The sequence below is a fragment of the Chiroxiphia lanceolata genome, chromosome 1 (assembly GCF_009829145.1).
Source record: "Chiroxiphia lanceolata isolate bChiLan1 chromosome 1, bChiLan1.pri, whole genome shotgun sequence".
Classification (NCBI taxonomy): Eukaryota; Metazoa; Chordata; class Aves; order Passeriformes; family Pipridae; genus Chiroxiphia; species Chiroxiphia lanceolata.
In genome coordinates, this window is record NC_045637.1 from 78,621,825 (window position 1) to 78,646,466 (window position 24,642).

The 24,642-nt window shown below is 34.9% G+C and overlaps 1 protein-coding gene across 1 annotated transcript in view; it reads right to left on the minus strand.

The window, feature by feature from the left end:
• CDH18 (cadherin 18) overlaps nucleotides 1–24,642 on the minus strand; it is a 484,233-nt gene that overhangs the window by 201,898 nt on the left and 257,693 nt on the right. The window contains 1 exon segment of the mRNA XM_032700859.1: nucleotides 20,425–20,523. The gene's annotated coding sequence lies outside the window, so the exon portion shown is untranslated.

Genomic DNA, 24,642 nt, shown 5'->3' on the forward strand with positions numbered 1-24,642 from the left:
ACGCAACATAGCCAAAGGTTCTCTGCCTGTTAACTAAAAAGGCAATCTGCCTAGATGTTTTATTCTATAATAGGTCCTGCAACAGCTTTATCACACTATGTCTGATTTTAAAAAAAAAGAAAAAATTGTTCAATTAAGCTAACTCTAAGGAGCTCAGAGCACTTGCATGAAATTGAGCTGAGCAGATGGAATTTCAGTTCTTGGCTGAAGAAAATATTTTAATTCAGCTGTCCTGTCATTTGCAAATATTAGTCTATAATATTTACTCTTGTGGTTCCCTGAATTGCAAAGAACCTAAAATATAACTCTGCAGTATACATACAATTTTTGCACATACAAACATCATCTAACAATAATTTGTGATTTTTTTATTGCATTGTACCTTCTCTTTCACTCTTATCTGCCTTGAAATATTTCTGATTCAATTCAAATTCAAAGGACATACAAAATCCAGAAGTGAAGCTCAAAGCACTGCTACATAAAACAGAGAACATACCTACCTTACAAGATAATAAACTGTTTCAGTTTTCAAACCCACCCTTTCAATTGTCTTAATCCTTACTTCTACTTCAACACTATTCTAAAATTAAAGAATACTATTTTTTAGAAGGAATGAAAAAAAAAGAAAATCTAAAGAATGCACATGCTTATATCATTGGTGGTTTTATCTTTCCAGTATGTTCATCTTTGCAATATTTACTAAGAATAAAAAAAAGATTTTAGCACTGAGTCTTTATGAAGGAAGAGTTTAAAACAATTTGGTTTCCATACCTGTGAAACTCTGTAAAATTAAGGGTTTTTAGTTTCCTCTCTGTCAGGTATTGGCCTCATAAGCCACCAGCGTGCCTGCAGCAAATGTGGATAGTGCCTTCCCAAATCTTCGTTCGTGAAGCCTAGCCATGAAATTTTTAAGGCTGCTATACTAGAAATGAAATAAATTTTGTTGTATTCTATGTTTCAGGATGTTGAGCATAAGCAGCTTAAATAACCACAAAGAGTCATCACCAAAGTAAAGTCATGAGCAGGACCCTATGTATTTTGCCAAGGATAAGGGTAACTCCCACCACATTCAAAAGAAAATTACTCCAGAGAATGGGTTCTAAGTCACAAAACTCCTTCTGTTTTCTACTCACATAGCCATTGGCTAAAACAGGTTAGAATGTTTTTGCTGTAGAATGCTTAAATTCCATAGAAAATCACTGTTGCATACATCTTCATTATAAAAACGAACATGTTATCATTTTATTTTAAAATATTTTTGTCCAAAATATTTGAAAATTTATTTTATTCATCATATTCTAAGAAAAAAAAAATCAACCATTTAACGATTTCAATTATTTGAAACTACATTTCCAGAAGTTTTCAATTTGTTCTAAAACAATCTTTTCCCAATTTTGATCATCAAAAGTCATGAAATTGCAGAGTACAGCATTGAAAAAAGATAATAAAAAGGAGAAATCAGCATATTAAATAACAACAAAAAAATCTCATTGTCTATAAGATTTCAAACCTCTTAGGCTGGGAAGAGTCTTCCTTATTGAAGTCTTGTAATACCTAGTAGTCCTTTTGTTACAGACTAGAAGCAGGGTTATATTTATTTTTTCAGTGATGTACAAGAAAGCGCATTATTTTTCAAAATAAATAGTTGCTTTCTGTTAGACCATTGAAAGTCAGAGAAGAGAACAAAGGCTGTATAATAATTCAAGGTGGGAAATGCATACTCCATTGTAGAAAAAATTATTGCCACAAAGTAAAGCTCTTATTATTAAGAGATGAATAATCAAAGGAAAATAAAAGACAATCACCTACTTAGTTGTTTGTATGTGGGCAAACGTTTTACTAACATATATAAACTTAGAAAAAGAAATGTTCAAGCATTTTTTCCTATCAGAACTGAGATGTAACATTGTAAGAATGTTTCTAATCATACTACTTCTCTGCTAAGAGTTAAAATTGGCTTCCATAAGAAATTGATGCAGGTGTAGTTTTCAGAGAGGTTATCAGAAAACATCTGCTTTTTATATGTGTGACTCTAACATTAATGTTAAGCACCTCTGCTATAGCTTGGGATTTTGATAATAATCAGAGCATCCTATCAGCAGCCACACTGCTCAGTGCTCCAAAATTAGTGGCCAAGCTGGAGAAATGCCAGAATCTTAAGGTATCTGCTTTCTATCTTCACAATTAGTGACTAGGCATGAATTGAATACTTAAAGGAAAGAAAATGTTCTTAGACTGATTCTTAGTATAAAAAAACTCATCCTATCAAATTATCTTCTTGGCTGACATTGTGAAATATGTGATCTGGCACAAGGTATAGCTCTAGCTCTGCTTAAATGAATGCATCAACTCCCACAATGTTGTAGGAAAGGAATTATAATATTCTGTGATGGCTCTGAAGATAAAGCGTGTCAGTGTCACCATGAATTGTTTCACACATAAGATGCAGAGAAGAACAAGCCATTTGTTCAAAGTACTCAGTTAACTGCAGCACAAAAACACTCTCAAAACTATAACAGATTATTTAGTATATCTATTGAGGAGGCAAATCAATTTCACTACTGTGATACATTTCACATTTTCTCAAATAGCAATTTTATAAGGTATTATGCCTCTTCCCACTCACCCCTTCTGATTTGAAGGGAAACATGTTTGCACAAAACCATGCACTTCCTATGATATACTAAAAGTCATAGTAAATAATTGACTCAGCTATGGACAAAAATGTGTTGCTCTATAAAGACTTCACTTACTGTACTAAATGCATACCCAAATTGTAACTTTGATTAAATTTGAGAAAGGATGCACAGCTAGATGCTAGCATAACTCTTTCCAAATAAATACATCCATTAAAAAAAGCCAAATAACAACAAACCAAACACAAAAAACCCCAACAAACCAAAACAAAAAGCCCAACCAAAACCTAAACAACAACAGCAACAACAACAACAACAAAGCAAATTTTTGGGTATTTGTTGCAGGCTGTGAATATATTATAAGGATGAGCAGTCCTTATAGAATCCTGAGAGAATGCGGTAAAAGTGATAATGACAAGCTATCCTTTCATATTTATGAATTGGTGTGATATATAACATTTAAAAATAAATTCACACAGAAAAAATATGGCCTTCTTGAGATCTATTCTTCACTTAAAAATTTCTACTGTCGCTACAAGACGCATCTTGTAGATTCCATTTTTGTCTTAGTGTTAGCTTCGCTACTCTGTCTTTCAGTAGAATATTAGTAAATTCATGATGGGGTTTTTCAAAATTAGATAGGAGTGTTACATACTCAGGCAGAGGAACTGATGATCTTAAGAATGCAGCTAAAACACTTCTTGCACTTGTCCTTGTTTTGTTGTGTTTGGTAATATGTTTCAGGTAATCCAGGGCTCAAACCCTCTTTTCCCTAACCTTCAGAATGAAGCACAATAACTCCTCATACAAGCAGGAACAATTTTCTCTTTCTACAACGCTGATAGTACTACAAGAAGTAGTTTGGAAATATATGTGTTTTGAAACACAAATAAAATATTTCACTTTATTTAAATTTATGCATTGTATAGGAAAAGGTGTTCATAAAAAATATCTAGAATATCAGGATTTCTTTTACTTTCTTTTGTTACTAAATGGAAAATATGGAATTTGACCTTTCTTTCAAGTTAAACCTCATGAGTTGCAATTGCATATCTCAAAGTAGACATACTGCAGTTAAACATTTGTTTTTATTGATTGCCATGACAATTAAGTGGAAGGTTCATTACATAGTCCGTTCTGTTTGTTATTTTTTTCTACTTTAATAAGAAAATTTGTTATCAATCACAATCATTCTGCAAGCTATTTTTCTTTCACATTGTTCCAACTAATGGCTGACAGAGAGAGCTTTCCTATTTCCTTATTTCAATACGTCTCATCTACTTGTGTTGGACAACATAGATGGCATATCCAGGACTATTCCTAAACTTCTTTGTCAGAATACTAATTATTGTCATGTCCAAGAAACAAATATCAAACAAGCCTAATACTTACACACATGCTATCATATTCACTTGCTAAATCAGAAGTTTCTATTTACCCTATTTTCTTTACCCATTAGAACTTCAAGGTAGCTCTCACTAATCTGTCTTTACCATAGTGTGGAAGTACAAATCCAGCATCCCTTTCTCACTTCCTGTAAAGGAATCAACAACAACTACTCAATCTGGTAAAGTACATCTATAGGTTTTTTAATAATGGCAAAGAGAAAAATATGGAGCTTTATAATGCTTTCAAAAGATAGATGGAAAGAAACAGTCCGAGAATTGCATAAATGACTTTGTTTTCTGAAGAACAAGGCTCATAAGAGCTATGACGGCTACAGATACACATATGACTTCTCGAGCAAGGGAAGAAGTTACTTAAAACTTCTTTCCTGTAGCACCTTGTACACAAGGTACACAGGGTACACAAGAGAGTAGTTTAAATAATAGGAGTTAAACTTTGTGAGGTATTAAGTTCAGCACTGCAGGATCCAGGAAGTATTTTGCAAGTAGATTCAAGAAAAAAAAAATTTTTATTCATAAGAGCTGGATATCATTCTGAAAGATTGGGAAACCACACATATACAAAAACCTCAAACAGGTTATCATGCTGTGTGGTTTATACGCATACACACATATGAAAAGCACAGTCATGAAAACTTTTGTTTCAGGGACCCTAACAAAGCAAACTTAAATATAATTTACATCAGCCTGTGTTCTTTCCTGAGACATAGAATGTGAGGATTGAAAGCATGGCAAGTCTATTATACTTAAATAATTTTCAAATGCCTTAAAATGCATCTGTTAAACACATCAGCAAAGTGATAATTTAACATTCATGATCATTTTAACACTTAGGCACAATTCTAGACCAGAGAGAAAAGGATCTCCCTTCTAGTGGAGAAACCTGAGGAAACCTGAACTGCAGAAGTACAGAATCAGCCTTCAGCTGTGCTTCAAGCTGGTTTGGACTAACTTTCTGTGGTTAAGCAGGGACCATCCCTACATAGGAAAACTCAGAGAAATCTGTCCCTCATTCCTGCAGTGCTGTTACTGCCCTAAGAGCAGACATGTAAGACAGGAGTGAATGATTTGGCTACTGAGATCAAACCCCTTCTCTTGCAGAATACATTCTGTCATCTTTATTCATGTGGTATCTCCAAATTTGCAACCCCAGAGTACCCTGTAGATCAGGGAACTAAATAGGAAAATCGTAGGGCCTTAATTTATTAAAACAGTCTTCCTCTTCTCTCTCTTTAATTTATTAAAACAGATAATGCAGTGAATACCTGCATTCTTCCTTCTATGCTTGGTATATCAGTAAGTAACTGTACAGAGAACAGCAGAGAAAATAAGCTGAATTATCTGAACTGGAATAAATTACTTGCTCCATATACCAAAAGAAGGGCAGGTGCTCTTTTTAGAGCAGCGTGCTCTGGCAAAAAGCTCACTCAGTCAGCCTTTACTGAGACAGACTGAAAATTTCAGTTGTAATGTACCTACCGCCAAGAATTCTGTCTATCTTATACTCTCCAAACACTTGTATCATGTTTTTCAAGGCTTTTTAATGTAAATCAACTCTTAAGGAGCCAGAACCACAGCCAGAAAAAATCTATAACTATATGGGCAGCAACAGATTTACACAGCAACCAGCTCAGTATTTGTAAATCAAAGTTGTAATAAAAGGCTTAAAAATGGATTTGAACATATCACTATTGCTACTTCTGTAGCAAAAAGTAAAATATGGAGCAATACAGAGACTTGCTGAGCAAATATGGAAAAACAAGTTCCTAAGGTAAGCCTGATAGAAAATGAATATATTCTGTCCAATGCTTTCTACATAGAACTCATTGTTCTCTCTATAGCAGATGATCCCAATTGCAGAGGCTATTCCATCTTGTATAGTGCAGTAATCTCTTAATGCATAATGAGTAGCATTAAGAATAGGCAATAGACAAAAAGTTATGAATTTCAATGTCTTTATCCACCTATTTATCTCACAGAAAAGCTGAAAAAATTTACTGTTTATATTCTGGGGAAAAAATAAAGATACTCTGCTTGAACAATATTCGTACAAAGGGTCTGGCGGTTTTGGTTGATAGTAAGATCAACATGAGTCAACAACATTCACGAACAGCCAAAAAGGTCAGCTATATCCTGGAGAGCACTAAGCACAGTATAGTCAACCAGCTGAAGGAAGTGGTTGTCCTGCTCTACTCTGGTTGGTGTGACATCTGGAGTACTGTGCACAGTTCAGGGCTCCACAATATCAGAAGCATATAAAAATTTCAGAATCTGCTCAAAGGAAGGCAACAAAGATGGTGAAAGGTCTAGAGGGCATGATTTGTGACACTAGGTGTACTCTTCTTACAGAGAGGAGAGAGTGAGACATGCCCTCTTTGCTTCTTACAACCTCCCCATGAGAGAGAATGGAGTGGGGAGTTGCTGATCTCTCTGGTGTCTGGTGACAGGATGCAAGGGAATGGCTTAAAACTGTATCGGAGGATGTTCAGATTGGATATTAGGAAAAAGTTCTTCACTGAGATAGTGGTCAAGCACTGGAATAAAATTCCCAAGGGAAGCAGTCATGGCATGTCAGTGTTCAAGAAACATTTGGGATAAAGCTCTTAGATATATGGTTTAAGTTTTAGACTGCCCTGTGTGGAGTCAGGATTTGGACTTGATGATCCTCATGGGTCTCTTCCAACTCAGGATATTCTATGATTCTGTGAAATATAATGGTTTAAAAACCTTATATTTCCTTCTCTAAAATGCCTCATGCAATTGATAAAATTTTGTACTCTCAAGACCTTAGGTTGTTTTTTTCCAGACACATTTTTACTAAATACTTTTCGAAAGAGTATTATTTAACATGAGTAAGAAGCAAGATATTTTCATGTGGCAATAGCTTTTTATTTATGTAGTAATAACATCTTAATTATTTATACAAACCCCTGAATAACCAATGCTGATACATTTGAATAGAATGGATGACTCAAAAATTGCTGTTGAAACAATATTCTCAGATGCTAAAATGTTTTTACCAGATGATTCTTTTGTTTATTTACCAAATAACACAGTTCAGAGTTTGAAAAGAAAGCAGACGGTTTTTCCTTTTGCATTGAGACTGAAGTGATATCATTATACAAACATATAGTCAAGATACTCCATTAACATTTAAATGAAAAGCAACTCCCAAAATGTAGAAGTAAAATATATGATCACAAGGATACTTTTCATCCAAGATTTCTGCTTCCTTGAAAACACAGACAACTTATGACCAAAGAAAGAAGTAATTGTTGTCAAGTACAGTAAAATTCAGAATGAAAAAGTTTCCAGGTACTTAACATACAAAATAAACACCATGTTCATCTTCTGGCTTAGAGCAAATGCTAGCTTATTGAAACTAGTTACAGTAGAATCGTCACCAATGGGTCATTCACTGAAAAATTTAAAATTTACCTGTTTCCCAGTTAGATAGTTTAATTACAAAATAACAAATAATCATGAAAGTTTACATTAGATAGGAAACTTTCAAACTCCTCCCCTAGTGAGGAAGACAAAGAAAAAAAAAACACAAGAAAAGTAGTGTTTATCTTGTTTACGTCACGTAAATGAAATGGAGCAACAATAATGGTGGAAGGTTTTTTTAACATGTCAAAGATATCTATCATGTTTTCAAAAACAAAGTAGCTTAATTACTCTAGTTATCATGTCAGAGCTTCAAATTTCTTCAAGGTTTGATACTCTTCCCTACAAAAACAAATTCGAACATATGCCTTGCAAATATTTATACATCGAAATAATCCTAAATCAGTGTCTTTTTTAGGACAAAATTCTAGCTCTTTGAGTCTGGTTTTCTTCTATTTTCACCAGTGCTTGTGTTCAGACATAAAAAAATATATATACATTCACTCTCTATGCATTCTCACACAAAATATATTCATTTTTCATCCTATATCCAGAATAAGACTGTTGTCAGAGCTTGATTCTGGTGTCTGAGTCTTTCTTTACTTGTCAGTCAGTCTGTGAACCACAGTTCCATAGTGTGCAGAGTCCTCCATCTTCTGCTTAAAGATCACCTATCACTCCAGTGTTGAACAAACTACTACTTAAACTAAGTTTTTTATAATTTTGGGTCACCCACATTTGGTCTTTAGGAAGTGACTATCAGAAAAATTTTCCATTGGTATGTTTTGGTGACAGTGCTATGTGCTGAATGCTATCGAGAGTTAAGTAAATCTTGCCTATATAAAGACAGAATATTTACAGTTCACTGTATTGAACGGCACACATTTTGTCTGTATCTAATCAAAGTTTTTAAGTAATACCTCTGAAAATAGTGTGTTATGAATAGATATTTGTAGCAAACTGCTGTTTCATATGATGTAAATAATATTTCCCTAATATCTGCCGTAAGGTGCTAAAATTCTTATTAAAAACAGTTCATAAATTGTCATACTTCTGACACTTCCTTCTCCTGTGTCCACATTCCTGAGTATCACTCCCTTCCCCTGATAGTCAAAGATTAAAGAAATTCTACTTTTGCTCAATTTTGAGATTTTTTTTCTGCAGTTAAAGCATATTTTCTTGCTGTGTTCTAAACACTTTACATATCTAGAATTATATTTCAATTATCTGTATTTTATTCAGAATATTATTTTACTTAGTCTTCTTGATTATATTTTCTAAATCTGATTTGAAAATTGCATTTTTAAAAGTTTCTACATAGCAGTTTCAGATATCTCTGAATACAAGCATAAGAGAACAAGAAAATAATCAAAATAATACCCCAGAACTTTCAACAAAGTCCAATAAAAAAATAACAGTCTCCTTTCATATGTACTAGCATAATTCAGGAATAATTTCACCATTTTGGGGAGGCACTCTGGTATACCACTGGATAACATATAGTCCAGACATGATAAGAAAAAAAATTCCTTGCACAATTTTTCATGGGTATATTAAAAAGATACAAAAAAAATTAAATTATTAACTAATATACAAGATTTTAATCAAATCATATTTTTACAGCAGGAATAAAAAAAAAATGCATCAATAGAAGACCTTTTAATTTCCAACCATTTTAACTTTTAAGACTGCTCCTTTCTGATGCAATTAGCACCTTGTTTTGTAGCAGCCCTGGAAAGAAACACACTTCATGACACCACAAACTCAGAAACACATAGCTATATCATAATACAGCTAAATCAAAATAACTTGAGTATTTTCTTGATTGTGGGATATTTAGTAGAAGGTGTTATCACACAGCAAGCTCTTCTCCTAGAAGCAGTACTTATTTTTGTAAAACTTATAGGAAATTTTACATCCTTGAGGCTTCTAGCCATCTGTGAAACTTGGCAAGAACTGGCCAATGGTTTAAAAAGTTGTTAGCAGTGGAGGAGGGAAGGATAACAGATATACGTACAGACAGTATGTATTATTAGATTAGGTGTTAGACCATACCTGAATTAGACCATGTGTGTTAGCAATGGTTTTATTTCTTGAAACTTTTGCATGTCTGTTAAGAAATATCTCCATATGTCAATAAAAAATAATTTTAACTAAAATACAGATTGTATCTCTTGCATATTCCAAGTGTCATTGTATGTATGTTTCCCCTCCTTACAGAAGAAGCTCAAAATAAAAAACCATAAAAGGAATCTAACTGTATTAATTTATCTCAGCTCAGGTATCAACCAAACATATGAAGCATTCAGCCACATTGGTCGAATCAAAATTAAGAACAGGTCTTTTGGATTCATTCCCTTTAATGATAAAGCACCCTCCTGTGTACAACTAACTACTATCTGATCATTACATGTGCAAAGTGATCAGAATATCACTGAACATAGCAATACTCAGTGAAGACCGAGGATGACTCGTACCTAAAACACTCTGTTTCCTATCCAGTAAAGAATCTGATTATGATCTTTATTACACACAAGTTGCTTCCAATAAGTGACATTCGGAAGTGGGATTGTCTAGGAAATACATATTCAAGTCCAGGTTCCACTGATGGAAGAATCAATGTCTGAAATTGTATTTCAATACTGCAAAATGGTCAATCAACTGATACTATCTGCCTCGCCTTGTTCATTAGCCAGTACAGACCCCAAAAATTTTATACAGTCATGTGAGCAAACAGTACACACTATTTCAAGTTATAATTACCCACTAGATATCAGAAGTTTCTCCGTTCCAGGCAATTTAACTGGCTGAATAGTGTTGTCTCCTTTCATAGTGAGGACTCACAAAAAATTTATCATAATACACTATGACAAACTCTATTGCTTTTTAATTTCTAGGACAAATGCAAGAACACAGTAGGAAGGGATTACCATTTTTCTGGTTTTTGAGAGTAACATAGAGAAATATATTGTACTTACATGGCACCATTATTACTGACAGCACTTTTTTTGTACTAAGAAAGAGATAATAAAAATAGAAAAGGAATAATTTTGAAGTTATGAAGGAACATAGGATTTTAAGCATGTAAGGTGCTCCTCATAATTCAAATGCATATAAAGTTGTACAACTGAGTGACTTGGTATGCCTAACATAAACTAACATTCAGAGAGTAAGAAAAAGAGGAAGACAACTAATGCTATACAGTTAGTCATAGTCCAACAGTTCAGGTGCATAACCCCAATACAGACTTTACACAAACTGCTTTAGTCTAATAACATTTTTATGAGCTATGGAAAAAAGAAAAGCAGGGTTATAAAAGAAAAAGGTTTTTAAAAGGTGTCAGGATATGCCTAACCTTTAAAATTTATCGCTACAAAGATATGTTGGATCCCAAAATTCTGAAGGAGTTTGGGTAGCACTAGTTTTCAGGAATAGATTAAACCTTTCCCTCTCAAATGCCATTTCAACAATATTTTCTATCTACTCTCAGTGAGACAATGTTCTTTGCAATAAACTCTGTACAGGGTCATAAATAAAAACTTGCAGAAATAGCAACTACTGCAGAGTTCAGTTAATAAACAGGATATCCCTCACACTGTAAATGATTTTAAGTTTACTGTATCATTTTCCACCTCTTCAAACTGACATAATTTTCAAACTTCATCTGCCATAGAGCCTGTGGTACATGTCTTATCATACAGCAGTATCTGTCACAATCACAAGCCTGTAGGCAAAAAAAAAAAAACAAACCTCCAGTCTGTGTGACAAATAACACGATATTTTGTGTGAAAAATCTTTTGAAAATCACTTCCTTCCTAGATCTGATGACTCACAGGACACAAAATAAAACCCTTTTCCCAAACATAGCAGACAGAGCAAATGGAAAATAGCAGCTTTGAAAAGGTGTAAATTATTTTCGTTAAGATACAGTCCACTATCTCCTCCTCAATAGTAGCCCAGTACCACACAATAGCATAGACTCCACATATCGTTCAATACATACTCAGTGTCTTTCCATAACTCACCAGTCTCTTTTCAAAGGTAACAAATGATAGGACAAGAGGAAATGGCCTCGGGTTGCACCAGGGGGTGGTTTACATTGGATATTAGGAAAAACTTTGTCACTGAAAGGGTTGTCAGACATTGGAATAGGCTGTCAAGGGAAGTGGTTGAGTCATCATCCCTGGAGGCATTTAAAATGCTCATAGATGTGACTCTCAGGGGCATGGTTTAATGGTGGACTTAGCAGTGTTAGGGTAATGATTGGACTCAATGATCTTGAAGGTCTTTTTCAGCATAAACGACACTTTGAACTTTCAAGCTTGCCTCTCAGAAGTTACACATGTACCATCCATGACCAGAGGCAAGAAAACAAAGAAAGATTTTTTATGAAATAAAAAGAAAAATGTAAATAATTTTGCACCATCATCTCAGCTAATTCTCCCTTCCAAGTACTACAAAGATACACAAGGCCTGTCTGATGTGGCCATCCCTTCAAGAGACACTTCTCTCGCACTCCCAACCCTTGCTAGATCAAAGAAATAAAATGAATGAAATTTTAACTTTTAAATTGCATTTTATCTTCATAGCAGCAGAAAAGCTAATGAATGATTCAATGTGGCACACAGAAATTTAAGTATCAAGAAGCCACTACATGCCTTTCCATAAGTCATTTTACAAAGGGTATGTTGGAAGCTTTCAGAGGTCTTATTAGCAGTAATGTGGCTGTTTATGTATATTGACACCATAAGCCATTCATTAGTCTCAATATTGGGATAGTGTGAGATCAAATTACCTATAAACTTACTTAGACTGCAAAATTCTGCTAGGAATTTTGTATGAATTAATTCTAAGTGGTGTATCTCACAGCTTTATAAAAGAAATTATCCTATTTCTTAGTTCCATTAAAAACATATTTACTGAGTTATGGGCTCCCCAGCATGAAAAATTTAACTGATTGAGTTTAAATTACTAAATATTGATTTCTCTTGACTTTGAAAACATAGTGACATCTGTGTACAGACATTTCCATCTTTGTTATATTTAAAGTGGTCCTATTGAAAAAGGAAAAACAGAACTCTCTAATGCCACAACCCTCTCACTGCTATGTCACTGTGTTGCCAGTAATGTCGAAGGATGTGATATTTTCTCTCTACACAACACTGATGAGGCCATACCTGGAGTCCTGGGTTCAGTTCTGGGCTCTCCAGTACATTGCCCAGGAGAGAGTCATACATACTGGAGAGAGTCCAACAAAGGACCAAGGAGATGAGGAAGGGACTGGAAAATCTGAAAGAACTGGAACTGTTAAGCCTGGAGATGAGAATTCTCAGAGGTGATCTTACCAATATGTATAACCACCTGAAGAGAGAGACTGAATAAAAGGGAAGAAGACTCTTCCCAGTGCTGCTTAGTGACAGGACAATGGACAACAGGCATAAACTGAAACACAGGAAATTCCAAATGAACACAAGAAAATACATCTTTACTTCAGTAACTCACTAACTCAGGTTGTCCAGTGAGGTTGTAAAGCCTTCATCTGCAGAGAAATTCAACACACAGCTGGTCATGTTTCTGGGAAAGCTGCTGTAGCTGACCATGCTTGAGCTGGGAGAGCAGACTGGATGAACTCAAGAGGTCCTCTCCAATCCACGTGATTCTGGACTCCCTAGTTTACAAAGGTCTTCTACCAAATACATGTAAAGGTGTTTCTAGACAACCACACACCCAACACCAGCGCATTAATCATCTCCATGCATTATATTAACAAGGGCCTATAGGTGGTATCATAGTGCAAATAATATATGAAAGACAATAGTAACAGCCACAAGGTAAAAGATTGAAAAAAAAAAAAAAATTTCATTTTTGGGTCAGTTTAGCATCCGTCTGCAGAAGTGCAGATGCAACAGTGCATAAATGCAAGTTTTTCTGCTGTTTGAGTTTTCTACTTCTTAAATGACATCTTTACAGATCTCTAAGCAATAATGATTCAATTATTAGGAATATGCAACACAGTAAAAGAGAATAGTCTTAAAATTTCTTCAGTATTATGAGAATTCAGGTGAGACTTCTCTAAGCTTTGTTGGGACGTCAGAAGTCTTTCAAGCCTCACAGACAAGGTTTTAGAAGTATACTTCTGCACAATACTTAACTGTACCACAGATAAAGAAATCATGAACAACAGCTCCTGACTGTGAGCTCTAGGCAATTAATTAGCTCATACATTTGGAATAATTAGCCTGTTAGACATTATGGAACAGTTGCACTAAGGCTAATTTATAGTATCCCAGCCTAACAGGAAAGGAAAAACCATTCTGATCAGCCTGACTCTTCAAACAAAAAACGTTCCTGAGGTAAAGCCTGCAGCCTTAGGTAATCTGCAGATTTGAGAATCTGACTTAAAAATTTCCCTGTATTATCCCACCTCCTAGATTTCAGGCTCACACTTGCAGCTCTTCACCTGCTTCTCCAGAGGAACACCAAGGTTACATTTTTATTAGATGACTATAAAATCCGATTTATAGTTTGGGCAGCAAGTGTAAGTGATACAACAAAAGAGGAAAATATTTCAAATAAAGTGGGTGAGCAGTGAAGATGGTGAGAATTGTGGCTAGATACGTCTGAGATATTTTATGACAAAAAATATTTTTTAGCATAAATGTCTCTGTAAATCAACATTTCCAGATATGAAATTCCTGTAGTTGTTGACATAATTTAACACTATTTTACTGTACCAATCAAAAAAAGCCAAGAGGTTCAGAAGTTGAATCAAGAGTCTATGCAAATTTTTTACGGTTGAACCGGATAAATCCAGCCATCCCAGACAATTCTGATCATGAGCATATTCAGTGTTTTTAATTATAGATTTACTAGACACGAGGGACAAAAAAAATCCATGTAATTCCTATAACTACATTTTTAAGCATGTGAATCTGTAATAAAAGCTTTATGTTTCTGTAGTTTCACTATAAAACCACTTCAAACCTCACCAGTTTTTGTTCTTTGCTGGGGAAAAAGAATAAATCAAGTAAAACAGATAACTTAGGTTACCACTTACAGCCATACTTGCATAAATGGGCACTTGCTGAATTGTCAGAGTAGTGAAAGTTATGTTCTTGTTTTCTGTCCTTTTATGTGTGCAGAAACACTGCATCTCAGACACCATTTTGTGACAAAAACAGATAAAGAATGACATGAAATGTCAACACCTTTCCATATGGTATTTGCCAAAAAAAGACTTACTTTATATATATGGAAAATACATCCCATATATGCAGACTAGATTGTTCTTCAGCACCAGCAATCAATGGGGCTGAGAAAATCTATGCACTTTACTGGTCTGTCATCCTAATAAGCAGTAAGTAAAAAACCTTGCTGACAATATATAAGACAATTAGACAATGAGGAGAATATAAATTGTATTAAAAAAAAAAAAAGAAAATATTTATGGCATAATAAAATGAGCAACAGAAACTAAAACATGTAAACAAATGTAAAGTTGTTACCAGAAATGACTCTGAATGTTGGATACATGACTGCATCATTTTGCACAAACTGGTCTCAAAGCACAAAACTCTAATTTTGGTTTGTACATTAAAATATACTTTTTTACTGTGAAATGAATGGATAATGTAAAATCCTCTTGCAGTTCATACACACACGAAATCTAAACCCAAACCCATACTATTTTCAACTTTTAAGAAGCACAGGTTTTAGACATGTGAACACATCATTATCCTTTTGAGAAGACACAGTCAACTGTGAATCTGGTATGCGTTTTACAAGTTAGGTAAGAACATGCTAGCAAATCACATAAGTAGTTAAAAGCCACCAGATTGAATTTAGGTAGACATCCTTCCCTAATGTCAACTATTAAATCGCCTCACGATATAAAACATTTCTCACTCTCAGAAAATGAGACCAAGGTGCATTTTGAAATGGTCTGTCTTTGGTTGTACTGCATGCAATCCAAAAGAACTGTATTTATGACATACTCAAGCAGAGAGATAGAAAACATCATAAACCATGGCAATTCACTGTAGTATGTATCAAACATCTGAAAAACTTCATTGTATAAATGCTGACTGCGTTTTTTCCTGTATTCTGTTCATTTATGTATCGAAGTAAATCCATACAATGAATAAACACTGCATAATATTATGGAAGTGTTGACATATGCTACTAAATTGCATCACAGTAGCATGACACCAACAGCTGAGAGACCTGTTTGCCACCTATATCTCAGGCTCATCTGAAACACAGTCATCTTTATATACATCAGTTTTTTCTCTTCCTCTCATAGAATGGAAAAAATCTATACGAAATTAAAAATCTATAAAAATGTTTGCAGTCAACATAATTCACAAGTGATCTTTTTAACCCATAAGCTAAGACCTATTGACTATATAACTATGAAATAAAATACACCTCTGACTTGCAAATCAAAATGTTGCATTCTACAAAAAAAGGTGAAATTCCTTATTTAGAAGTATCCACCCCATTTAGAATTAAAACTTACTTTTATTTACTATTTTAATGAGAAATTTTGTAAAACTTTAAAACAGTGATGAGTACTAGTTACTTGAATGCATAATTTGAAGAATTTTGAAAAAAAAAATATCATACAATTGGGTTAAATCTCCCAGTTCTACATCCTCTCATTTGTAACAATGCATTGGCCTGACTAATCAGCACAATAAAGGAGATATTTAATTGAAGAATTATCCTTGTAATAGTGAAATATGTAATCAGATCATTTATCACTAATATCAATTGCTTTTTATTTTTTTGAAACCATCAAGAGTTACTATTGGATTGGATGCTTTGGGGTTTTTTTGGGGGAGTTTTGCTTTTGTTAAATGCAAGAAGTCTTTCGTGGAGTTATGAGAAAGCAAATTATACTCGATTTTTTCCTGGGAAATGTTTTGCAGAGCAAGCCCTTAGGCCTACTCCAAAATTTTAACTAAAATACTACAATACCATACCAAAAATTTATTCTCTATAACATAGGCTATTTTTGCATTTATTATTAAACCAAAATAAATCAAAAATAGATACACACAGCAGCCACACTCCAAGACAATTACTGAATTTAAAATACTACTAAAAAGAATTCTTTCATGTATTAAACTGCTTTTATACAGCAGTGAGAGAATACACTGAGGCCCTTTTTCCTCCCTTTCTTTCTTTGATTACTTATCTGCTGTTACTGATACTTTATAATACATACTAAATTAATAACCTAAACAGTAAAAATCTTCTAGATTATTAGTTAATTTCAGATTTTGAGACATACTTCTCTTCTTTTTGCTCCAGGTTTCAAGAATTTGGGGAATTTGAATTTCCTTAATCAAGACATTAGTTTTTCTTCAAAATATCCTACTTACCAGGACTATTGAAGTGAACCCAATACAATATATGCCCTAGTATAATGAGTCACATTCCTTCTTCTTGTCCACTTTGAACAAAGAAATGTGTCTGAGGAAGTGGATATTTATTTAAACATTCAAAGCTTCTACAGAAATGTAAAAACCTTAAAACCTCTTCCTACGTGATGAATGTTCCTGCATGTTATTGAAAGTTTTGCACATACAAAAGTAGACTCTTAATGATCAGTGGAAGACTTTTTTCCTCTACTAATGTTTTCATACCAGCTTTGAAAGCAGTCTATGTGAAGTCTTTTACCTTTGAAAGCTCTAGAGAGTGGGCTAAAGATCCCTACTCAGGATAATTTTCAACCCTGAGACAGAGCAGCATGCTCAGCAACTCCACTTTCTTTTTGGGTTTTACTGTTTCAAATAAAACCAAAACACAACAAAACCCACAAAACAGTAACATTAAAATTAATTATAAACAATGCACTTGTTACAAAAAATACTTAACCTGTTTATGACAAGGTTGAATATGAACTACGGCCAGCTGACTTGCTCTTGTTATATGGCTGATTGTATTTCTCAGACAAAACCCTGTTGTTATGGAGCACTACTAGTTTTCACAGCCAAACCGTATTTTGAGTTAAGCCCAATGGACCCAATTTCTTTCCCTTTCAATATGTACTCTTGAAAATAACTTCTAACCTATCCAGAAGACATCTTTGACATCTTGACATTTTTCACTCTCTGGCATTACTTTAAGGATTGTTTCACCTCTTCAGATATTACTTTGTTAGACAAGGTTATCCAACAAAAGTAATCAGCCACTTCAGGATCTGTGATAATAGAAAAGGAAAAGAAAAAAGTATTTCTTCTAAAGATATAACAACAAAAAGATCTCCCTGGAGGAAAAAAAAAAATTAAAAAAAAACATTTTTATTTCTGTGAGTTTTAGTTGCTAAACCACCTATAGTCAAAGAACCATCCATTTGAGAAGAAAATATGACCTTCCACTCTATGCACCTTTTATCTTGGTCATGCTTTGTGGGTATTTTTATAGATCTAACAACTAAACCTTTCAATTTCATGTCAAATGTGTCACATATATCGTAAGGAAAGAAGCTACAACACTGAGTCTTAGATGCTCTTTTAACCTTTGTTAGCTTCTCACCAGCAGCTTACCCAATTCTAATTCTCTGCAGGTTTATCCAGACACCCAGCATTACAGACCAAGTTACCCCACCACTGGAACTGAATTAGACAAGCTACATAAAGTTAAAAAACCGCGAAAGAAGAGATCAATGCCTAGATTTTCCTCTCACTACAATTTTCAGTAAGTCTGTAACACTAGACAAGTATGGCCAATAAACACTTTTATAAAGGAAATCTCTGTTAGGAAACTGAACTTTATCTATATAGTAAACTTTCTGTGATTACAGTGACTGCTAAACATCTGTGTTCTCAAAATCTGTAAACCAAGAGCAAAGATAAGGAGTGCTAAGGCATAAAACCTATCTGAGCCAGGAAAGAAGTCTATGATTTTATCAGCTCCAACCAGTTACCTGTATCTACTGACAAAAAAAATGAAAGTGGAATAGTCTATCAGAAGTGAACTATACAGGCCATAAGGCCATAACTTTTTTTTCCCCCTTTAATAACTAGATTGGTACATCTAGCTACAAAAGCTTCTTCATTATTTAATGGGTCAGTTCTAGACCCACTAAAGCATGGGAACTATGTATACAAATTTAGTGAAGGACTCGCATATTTATTAAAAATAAAAATCATATGGTGAGATAAAGACAGTGCAGCATCTGTTTTCCACATTATTTTTGTGGGAGTTCATAAGAAAGTCAGCCTTCATATAAGCACAGAAAACCACACAGACACATACAAGCATCTGTCCATCTAGATTTATACCCTTTTTTAAATAAACCTGCATTTCTGAAATGCTTACCAAAGAACATTTAACCATGTTACCACTACAAGAGCATTGGAAACAACCATGATCATCGCCTCAAAACTTCCAGAGTAACATATGACTAGAAATCTTTTGAGGCAAAAAAAGGAAGTCTTTAGACTCAATGAAAATTGCATCATCTGCACTGTGACCTCCAGAGACAACAGTGACTTTTGACGGCAATGATTTTGACAGAATTTGAGGTAATACTAGGAAATACTGGAAATAGTTAAAAAAACTTCCAAAGAGAGATTTCTGCACATTTTCACAAGCTATTTCTGAGTTATATTCTAGGCAACAGTTTTGACTTCACTGGTGTTGCATCAGGCATTAATCAGTAAAATTTCTGGCTCATTATTTTCAGAATTAATTTTAGGTAGACCTGTTCATTAAGCAGGGTTCATTCCCCAGTTCTCTAAGTTGAAGCTGAACACTTAAAAACTAAACTCATATTGAGACATTACTGCCCACTTGCTTATGGGATAAAAATATAATGTTACAAGGAACAAAACTTTCATTTGGGACCAATCAAATGATATCCAGCAAGACAAAAAGCAAAACCAGGAAAAATCTAGAAAAAATATTTTTATCATCAACTCTAACACATATTTTGCTAGTTTTCCACCATCTTTTCATGCTTCTAAAAACTACACAGTTGTTACTAGCTATCTTTTTGGCTGACAGTGAGTTAAGTCAAAAAGCAAAAAGTTACCATCCACAACATTCCCTAGTTGCTCATTACCATCTTCTCATCATGTTGCTACCTCCTCAGATCTGCTAGCTTAACTTCATGCTAGCCAGTCCTGGTGCCAGCCAAAATGTCTAGTATCAGATTAAACTTAGCTTTTAAGTGCAGCTTATTTGACAGAGACAAGGTAAGGAGAGGCTACAGATACAATTCTACTGTTGGACAGGAGGCTGTAATAATTTCTAGCAGGATGTAGTAAAGAGCAGCTGAGGTAGGCTCGGAGCTGTAATCTTGCCACCAAGCTCAGCAGCAACCAAGACAGCATTTCAGACCACAGCCTCAAAGTTTTGGAGGACAGATGAAAGGAAGAAGTGGCAGAATACCACAGACACAATACTATACTCTTTTAGAGGCTGTCAATGGCTTTGAAAAAACCCAATTCTGTCTTATGGAATTAAAAAAAAAAAAAAAAAAAAAAAAAAAAAAAAAAAAAAAAAGAGAGAACAAACTCCTCAGCTTTATATGATAGCTTGCATTAATGGAATAACCAAAACCAATAAAAATATGAGACCATGAGAATTCTCACTGGGCAAGTGGAAGCGTGGCCACATTCATATAAGGAAGAAGCTGATGTGAAGGGTTTACTGAACCTAGCAGCATTTAAAATTCACTGTGCAACTGAGTGAAGGAGACAGTCCAGATAATTTTACATTGGAGCTTCCTGATCCTTCTCCTTTCTTGGTCATCTTACAACCACACCAGCTGGCTCCAAAGCTTAGGAGTTGGGTACATGTAAAGCCTGTCTCTATGAGCCCATTTGTTGCCACATTCCATAGACCCAGTGGTAAAAGTCAGGCAGTGGTTCAGCCCCTTTGGATACCTTCTAACCGAGCCAAATCGTTAAAAGCAAGTAAATGTTGCCTGCTGCCCAGCTAAAAATTACTCTGTTGCAAAAATAAGGAAATAGCGAGTTCACCTCCTTCTGGGGTTCCAGACCCGCGGTGTAGCCAAAATGATATGCTTCTCCTCTCTGCTTACTTCAAATAAAATTTATTCTCTGCTCATTTCACAACACCTAGAAATGAAAAAGAAGATTTTACTGAGAAAGCCTTGCAAATATTCATTTAATGTAGTCCCTTTTCAGAAACTGGATTAGGAATTTTTTGTAGTTCTGGTCCTGTAGGAGAGATCATAAATTTCAGATGGGAATATCAAAGGTACTTGCAAAGCAATGTTACTGCAATGCTTACTCAGCATCCTTAACCCTTCAAATTATAAAAAAAGACAGGCAGTCATTAATAAACAGAAGAGAGATGCCATGTTTACTTTCTTCTTGGTCAGCAAGCTGTAACAGATTCAAAAAGATGGCACACTGCTTCACTGGAAAAGAAAGAAAAGGGAAGAGTGAAGTAGCTACTTTTATAATTTCTGCCTGAGTAAAACACACTCTAATTTGATTTCTATACTGGAAAGAAAAAATAAAATCTAAATTACCTTTCTCATTCGAAGAAGCAGGAAAAAAGTTAGGTGTTTTTAAGAGGCACTACAACAGCAAAAATGATACAGTATATGTGCCACTTCCAAGAAATAGAAACATTTGATTATTTTGAAGTAGCTGGCCAGAGCTGGCAGTTGAACTCAATTATGATTCTATCAGGTGTCAGCTAACACATTCAATAGTATTTGAGAGAAAATGAAATATTGTAGTCCATGCAAATCATAACAGATAGGAATCTTACTAAGTTGATATTGAGCTGCACCTTGCCAATGAATAGATCTCGCATTCCAGACAAAAAAATCTAAACCATTAAAACTAAAGGATAAAATCAACTTAACAGAACAATTTAAAAATACTTTTGTTTCAAAAACACACTACTCTAGAACTTAATGCAGACAAAAATATAACATGGTATTATTCTTTTTGTAAAAGAAGGCAAATAATGACAAAGATGGTATCTTGCTCAACGCAATGTCTGCATTGTTTTCTGTGTCCATCTGCAAGAAACTTATTTTCTCCACATTATTTAGCATATTCTCAGGAGAGATATAATAAGGTTGTTTGAGATTTCTCCAAAGGTTGTGTAATGCATTACACATGTAACATTTACTTAGGATTATCAAATGCAACTGCACTAGAAATTAGAAAAATATTAAACATACTCAGAAATGAAGCAGTAGAGTCAGTCCCTTAGGACGGTTGGTGCTTCCCTTTGCTTAATGCCAACTAGGCCCCAACAAACTGAGAAAAGCACTACAAATTAGTACTTTCTGCCAGGCCATGCTGTAAATTAACTCTCTTAATTGTACTGGCACGGTGCTTGAGGGGAAAAACTAATTCTAAACTCAGAGAAATCAGAAGAAGGACTTTTAATTCTGCTCTACTAAATAAGAGGGTTATCTTATAAATTAATGTTTTAAGCACACAAAGAAGTTTTCTGCCATTATTATTTTCTAGAATGCTCTGTTGTACCTCTGAGTAATTTTGCTTCATGAGCTTCAACTTCTTTCCTTTAAGTACTACTCCAGTGCCAAACAAATCTTTGGTCCTCCTGGTGATCATTCTATTTTCTGTATCTTAACCCAACATGATATAAACATTTTGTTTCACCTTCACAGGTTTATCTTTTCCTTTGGCCTTAAAGATGTCAAAGTCTATAAATCAGTTCTGCTCTTGCCATTATGACAAACAAGTCCTATTTATCCTTTTCATGCTCCAAGTCCTGAATTTTTCCATTCACCAGTGCTCTTACCCCTCCATAAATACTTTTAACTCTTTTCAAAAATACACATTTCTGGAAGAAGGGGACTTGGCTTAGTAATCAGTGCAGGTAAAAAAAGTATCCTCTAAAAATGAGTCTGTCTCAATAACCTACTTTCTCCAATAACTGAAGTTTGAAGTGGACATTCACATCCAAAGTTACTAGAAATGAGCACTTAGATGAAATACATTCCCAAGTCAGGACTTAAAAAACTACAGTGCTGAAGACTTAGACCCGAATTTGATCCCTGTGAAATCACCGCATAGCTTCACAGGACTCTACACTTTGCTATTTTTAAAAAATAGAAAATGATTAAGTAAACACTTACTACAAATAAGATTGCACACTGGGCAATAAAAGCAAAATTGTGTGTTGAAAGGAACTTTTGGAGATCATCTATTCCAGTCTCCTCCCAAGGCATGGCTACCTTCTAAGTTTGGCTGGGTTGCTTTAGGGCCTTGTCCAGATGAGTTTGAAAAACCCCCGGGGCTAGAGGTCCCTCTCTAAGCAACTTGTCTCAGTGCTTAACCTTGCTCCATGTGAAAAATTGCCTCTTCAAATCCCATGGGAGTCTCCTTCACCACCACTTGTGGTCAGTGTCTCCTACCTTGTTGTTGTGCACCTCCCAGGGGAGCCTGGCTCTGATTCCTCTACTGCTCCTGCAACCAGCTCCTTGTGATGCCCTGTCTTGTCTCCTGGCAATCCTCCAGAACCTCAGGGGCCTTCCACTCACCACTGCATTTTCTTGACCTCCTTGTTTTGGAGCACTGCAAAAAGGGTACAGCTGTCCCACCGCAATGGAAGAGGAGAATCCCCTGCCCCAACCCTACTGCTGTGCCTAGCCATCAGGAAGCCTCCCTTGCTGTAAGGACACATGGCTGCTTCACCAGTAAATTACTGCCCACCAGATTCCCATGTCCTTTTCTGTGTGACTGTTGGTAGCTGGTCTGCAGCACTGTGCTGGGTAATGCCAAATTGGTTCTGCAGGACTTCTGCAGAACTATCTGTGTGAAGGGTATTTGTACAGTTTTAAGACAGATATTCCTGTCCTGAGAAACTTAAACCTAAATTAGGTGAGACAAGTAGATCAGACAGGACGAAAAATAACTGTTCAAGAAGGGTAAGACACTAAAAAGGAGACTAGTTAAAAGATTGGATCAGGATTCAGAGGGACCATGAAGACAAATGCAAATTCAAGCGCTTCTGAGTTCAAAGTGTGGGAGACAGATAATTGAGAGACTCAAATTCAGGAATGGGTGATAGACATAAATAAAGCAATAGTATTAGAGGGTTACCTGACTGTAAGGCACAGGAACAGAAGAATGATTGAAAGTAAAATAAGATTCTGTACAATCTTAGGCCTGCCGCTCATCTCTTCATTCGGTTATTTATTTTTTCACTTCCAAGATTCCAATTAGGCAGCATCAAAGTTACTACAAGACATGTCAGGTATAAAAAGGTCTTCAAAAGTAAAAGTAGTACTGTGGTCTGTCTGTACTACCTGACAAAAAAGAGTTCGATAAACCTCTACTGCAATTGAACAATGAGGAGTGAGAGGTATAACCTTAAAATATAAGTGATGGAAAGAAATAAGCATGTGCCTAAAAGGAAATCTCAAATTCATCATCCTGAGTTTTCAAAGACAAACTTTAAACAAAATGGAGGGAGCTGAAAATACCTATTCATTTTGCTTGTGAGAAAAACCAATCTCTCATGCCTTTAGGCAGTAGAGAATTATGTGGTCTTGTGAACTGAAAAAGTGCAAACTGTAGAGGATCAGACTGAATAAATGTTAAGATACTAGTCTCACAAGGCCTTTGGGAATCTACTCAATAACAATATTTTTGAGATTTCACACACAGAGATGGTGCATTTGTCATAATTATTTACAACTTGTAAAGTAACAAAATAAAAATGAAAGGATTTGTTTATGCAGTAAGAAACAGTCAAAGACAAAGGAAATATCTGCATGGGAACACATAACACTTATAAAAAACCTTCATTTTAAGATAAACTGAAAATAAAATAAAATAAAAAAAAAAACAAACAAGCAAAGAAACAAACCCAAAAACACCCAAAAAACCCCAACACCAAATTGATAACTTTCAACTGGGCTATGCTATATAAGAAAGATTCATGTTTTTCAACTTAGTATATTTAAAATGTTGAAAAGTTAGTCTGGTTGGTAGAGTTCTTTCCCTTAATTTATGCAAAGATTTGACATGCAGAATTCATTTAGTCCTCATAGCAAGAAGAAAACTCCTTATCATAAAATAGGCAGATGCTAGCAATTGGATGAACAGTTTCCTATATCTGTAAAGATTATTCCAGTACACCTGTTACAGTTGTTGCAGATGGTACAAGAGTGATATCCTTCATCCAAAAATGAGATGTATACATCTGAAGATGACTTTTTTAATAAGTCCTCATGTCAA